Here is a 6,123-nt window from a genome sequence, read left to right as displayed (position 1 = left end):
TTTTGTTTTACATTATTTTAAAGATTTTAAGTTTTTTTCTGTTTTTCAAATACAATTTCTTATTTTTATTTTTTCCCCATAAAATATAATGGTGCTACTAATCACCATCTTTTACTAATCGCAAATATAATACAAGAACGAACTAATATTATTTATACATGCCATCAACAGACATTTAAAGGGGCATTATACACTAGTCAACAAAAGTAACGATACACAAGTTTGAACTTCAATTTATCATAAAATATAATAAATAGGAAAAAATGTTAAATTATTCTATGAAAAACATTCATTTGCAAAGCAAATAAAATTGAGAATGGAAATGGGGAATGTACATGTGTCAAAGAGACAACAACCCGACCATAGAGCATACAACAGCCGAAGGCCACCAATGGGTCTTCAATGCAGCGAGAAACTCCCGCACCCGGAGGCGTCCTTCAGCTGGCCCCTAACCAAATATGTATACTAGTTCAGTGATAAATTAATGGACGTCATACTAAACTCCAAATTATACACAAGAAACTAAAATTAAAAATGATACAAGACTAACAAAGGCCAGAGGCTCCTGACTTGGGACAGGCACAAAAATGCGGCGGGGTTAAACATGTTTTTTGAGATCTCAACCCTCCCCCTATACCTCTAGCCAATGTAGAAAAAAAACAAACGTACAACAGTACGCACAGTAAAACTCAGTCTAAGAGAAGTCCGAGTCAATGTCAGAATAGGAAACAAAAGAAAATAAACAAAATGACAATAATACATAAATAACAACAGACTACAGTTACTGACATGCCAGCTCCAGACCTCAATTAAACTGATTGAAAGATTATGTCTTCAAATGCATATGATTAAAAGAATCTGACCAAATTAGAAAGTGAGAAAGAAAAATCGTGTTATTGAACACAGGGGTCAAATTTATTTTGCGGAAAATGATGACAAAAGTCGGCACTTAATTTCGAAGATGAGAATTAAGTATTCAAATATCTGCAAAGGCATTCAAAATTTTAAGCAGGCCATGTTTAAGTTTAAAGTATTAATTAAGTTCTAATGTCGATTTTTTTAATATTTGGGTGACAATACGATTTTAACATACTAGTACTAACAAAAATTGCAACAACAAAAAAATCTCGTATTTGCCTTAAATCCAGGGTTTTGATAAGAAAATAACACTCTGCAAATATTAGACCAATTGGGCAATTATTTACCTTGGTACAGTGTATCCAATTTCATTATATATGGGAAAAAAATACATTTGCCTTGTATCGTTTCTTTTGTTGACTAGTATATATAGCTGTCAAATTCATGTTCACTGATTTGACTCAAATTCTCATATTTTATTTATAACATACTAATTATAAAAAGTCTAAAATAAACAATTAAAGATGCATGGACTCGATAATATGTATCAGAAATTCGTATGTATAGACGTCATCTAATTAACCACCGATGTGACCTCCCGGAAGACTGCTGACGGTCATACAACCCGATATAAACACAAATATAGATATAAACTGATATAAATAGATAGCGAACACGTGCAATTGGATTTTTCTAGGTCTGTTTGATTTCATACTATAGGTTAAAAAATATATTATTAAATTAATTAAATTAATAATTAAGAATTATATATCTATAATTAATCACAGTTTTTACCTTATAGATATAAGAATGAGTTTTTGTTGATCGAATCAGTCAACCAAATGGTTTTCCCTTGTTTCACTTTTAATGTTGACATTCTTTTCCTTTTGATAGCTGAACACGCCTAGTCTATGCGTAACCCATCTCTAGCTAAAGGTTTCAATTACAGGTCACATGAAAATGGATTGAATGAGGTCGAATTATTCAGTGAATAATTCACCAGCGATGTTTCTTGGCTTATTTTGACAAAATTGAACCAAACTGGCTACTAAGAGCGAATTATCATTTCACTATTTCACTTTCATTAATGATTGAACAAAAAAAAAATCATATTTTTTTTATATATCTCGTAGCTAATGCCCCCTTAAGTACAACATCGTATATACAAATGTCCAGTTTTAAACTGCCTGGAATACAAAGCAGTGCAATTAATTGAAAACGACAACATATGAAATGTCACTTATATGATGAGATATATCGAGATTTTCGCGTATATGTCGTCAATATTAAAAAAATCGACAGTGTAAAGAGCCATTTTGACAAGAGAAGGCAATTTGATAATTTGTATTTTTAACATACAAGTTCATTAGTTTTGAAACTCTGAATATGTTTTTAAATCCATAAATTGTTTTTTTTTTTTTTTTTGCTTAAATTCTAGTACCAAACATTTTATAAATATTCAGTTTAATAACCCATAATCTGCCGCTTTTGAACATACAAAAATGTGCTTCGGCAAACGCTTTAACACTCTACATGCTCTATAAAACTATAAAAAAAGAAGCATTCTGTTCTCAATTAACATGTTTGATTTGATTTGACTTAATGTTCAAAACAAACTTCAGTGAAAGTACAACATGTACAAAGACGAATACCTTTACCATGCCAAGAAATCCTCGCTAACAATTCCGGTCGACCTCCTAGTCGGCACTCATTAGTAGCTAAAGATTTGATTTCATTCAACAAATTAATTTATTACCTTCATGTACGTATCGCTTAGAACACGGCCATATACGAAATGGTCAATATTAATCATCCATGTAATTTGCTCTATGGGGTGTTTGCAGAATTTCAACGGAGGCAATTTCTTGGCATGATTTTAGATTAGGCTACAATTTTAGACGTTCATTTTAACATTCAAAACACGAATTTTTATAGTGGGATCACATAGACATATAACAAAAATCCATCTATACGTATCCAGGAACATATATATTGACGGGACTTGACACTACCTGATTGTAGTCGATTTTATCGTCGTGCCATAGTTAATAAAGATACGATACAGAAACGGACATGTGTTAAAAACGGACTCGCTATTATCCTAATAATTTCTGATATTATCAATAAAATGTCATTCAAACTAGTTTTATAGTGATGCTAGTGTATCAAACTTGTATTCTGTCACTTCAAATTTGTTAAAATCGCAAGCATTTCATCACAGAATTGTGCAGAATGCAAACAAGGTAATAAAAAAATGGCGGCCATTGCCGCGATGATTTTCAAATTCCCAAATTATTATAAAACACTTCACATCAAATAAATCAAACTTATTTTGGTAATTTTATATGACAAAATATATCTTAGATATACTGTTCCCAGACGTATCCAAAGTGCTGATCTTTCGTGTGAGTGAACTGTCAAATTACTTGGCATTGACATAGATTATCAGCTAAATTTTGATATTCATATTGGTAAAATATGCAGGAAGGCATCTCAGCAACTAAATATTTTGAAACGTTTAGGAGCTTATCTGAACAAACTAAGTAAGCTACATTGGCTAGAGGTATAGGGGGAGGGTTGAGATCTCAAAAAACATGTTTAACCCCGCCGCATTTTTGCGCCTGTCCCAAGTCAGGAGCCTCTGGCCTTTGTTAGTCTTGTATCATTTTTAATTTTAGTTTCTTGTGTATAATTTGGAGTTTAGTATGACGTCCATTATCACTGAACTAGTATACATATTTGTTTAGGGGCCAGCTGAAGGACGCCTCCGGGTGCGGGAGTTTCTCGCTGCATTGAAGACCCATTGGTGGCCTTCGGCTGTTGTCTGCTCTATGGTCGGGTTGTTGTCTCTTTGACACATTCCCCATTTCCATTTTCAATTTTATTACTATTTTCCATACATTTATTTTGTCAAATTTCAATTTCTGCCCTTTGGCATGGCATTTTTGTACAGAAAAAAATTCAAAAAAATTAGAAAAAGTTCAAGAAAGAGCATTAAGGTTTGTGTACGAAGCTCATTCAAGTTTATATCAACAGTTGCTTGAAAAGGCTAAGATGCATTCACTGCATATTAAAAGACAAATATTAATGGCAATTGAAACTTTTGATATAGTCAATAAATTAGCACCTATCTGTTTACATGATTTATTAAATGTAAAAGATTGTAAATATTCTTTCAGATATAGTAATATACTGGATAAACCACATGTAAAAACTACACAGTTTGGTAAGAAAAGTTTTAAATTTGCAGCTGCTACTCTGTGGAACAGCCTACCTGACCATTTCAGGACTGAAAACAGTTTTTCTCAATTTAAGAGCCTTATACAGTCTTGGAATGGTTCAAAATGTTGTAGTTCTGCTTGTAGATAAGCTTTTTCATATTTTAGAAGTTGCTCTAAAATGTTATTATGCCTTAAATTTTTGCATGTATGCTATATTTTATTCGTGCTTAATTTTAGTTGTGCTTAAATTTTATTTGTGCTTCAGCTTTGGCTTTAGATATGTATTTAGTAGTGCTTTTCATGTATTTCAATATGCCTGTACTGTTATATATATATATCCTGTCTGCATGTTGTGTGTTTTAATGTTGTGTTTGTGTTACCTTATTTTTCGGTAAAAAGCTCTTAAGAGCTTATGTTTTGTATTGTTATATGTGAACCGAATCAAAATAAAACTTTCGTATTCGTATTCGTATTAAAATTCATGCACGTAAAATATTACATATCTGCATATGACATGTATGAGGGTCTGCCGGATGAGGGTCCTCCATTTCTGTATTTTTTTTACATTTTGAGGCATTTTTATTTATCTTTAAAAATAACGCTTATTCTTTAAAATTCTCATGTAAATCATTTTATCATTAGATTTATTTGTTATTACATGATTTCGATCTTTATTCTGTACATGGTTCATTTCCGAGTGTAATCAGTCTGTTATTACCTAATTCTTTAATTTTTCACAGTTAATCTATATTCTTTTGCACCCGATTATTCTCTATTTTGTATTTGTTTAGCTCATATTTCTCTATTCACTATTTTTTTCTCCATTATTGTCTATTTTGTAAATCCCATCCACGCCCTCAAATATTCGTATCACTTTATAAATAGTGTATGCTATACTTATAGAATGATGTATGTCTATAAAATTTTTCATTTAAAAGTCAAACTATACTCATTGAATTAATGTATTTTAAATATAGTAAGAAGGTTGCCAGTTGAATTTGTCTCATTGGCAATCATACAACATTATTTTATATACTGTAGCTTTTACCTACATGGAATACAGAATGATGATCGGATATAAGGAAAATCAAGCTTGATAATGAAGCCGAACTTGATTATACTAGTCACTAGGTTATATATAATATATTATTAATAAACGAGGAACATTTAATTAATAGATAATACACGTCTTTTTCTTCACAGTATGACTTTTAAGCAATCTAATTAAAATATAGATCTCTGATTTCGTTATCCTTATATATACTAGCACGCGAGTTAATATAGATCAGAATTTTTATCAGATTGGAATTTTAAGCGCAATAACATTCTAAAGCACCTTCGGTTCTGTGGACTACTTTACCTTTTATTCAGCACCAAGTTGTTTCTATATAGGGCCTTTACATGTGCTAACCCTGACATTTCCGCCTTGTCATCCCATAAATCCTTAACATATGTGCTAACCCTGACATTCCCGCATTGTCATCCCATAAGTCCTTTACTTGTACAATTCATTATGTCATCCCATAAGTTCTTAACACAAATGTACATGAATATTCTAATCCTAGGCTAACATTTCCGCAAGTTCTATCATTCTATATGTCCGTTACATATATGCTAACCATGCCATTTTAAATGAGAAGATTGGTATAATTGCCAATGAGACAACTATCCACCAGAGTAAAAATCAAAAGTCAGCATTTATAGGCCACCGTACGGCCTTCATCAATGAAAGCAACCCATGCCGTATATAGTCGGCTATAAAAGGCACCGACATGAAAAATGTGAAACAATTCAAACGAGAAAACTAGCGGCCTAATTAATAAAAAAAAAACAACAAAAACGTCCGTATTGTCATCTAATTAGTCTGTTACAAGTGCGAACTCTACGAAAAATTCCTGAATTGTCACCTCATAAGTCATTTAAATGTGCTATTATTTTCCCATATAAGGCCTTCATATGTGCTAACCCTAGGCTAACATTTTCGTTATAATCATCCCATAAGTCATTAACATGTGGTAACCATGACATGTTCGTATTGTCATTC

Source organism: Mytilus californianus, unplaced genomic scaffold (genome assembly GCF_021869535.1).
Source record: "Mytilus californianus isolate M0D057914Y unplaced genomic scaffold, xbMytCali1.0.p SCAF_8, whole genome shotgun sequence".
Lineage (NCBI taxonomy): Eukaryota > Metazoa > Mollusca > Bivalvia > Mytilida > Mytilidae > Mytilus > Mytilus californianus.
This window is presented reverse-complemented; position numbering follows the sequence as displayed.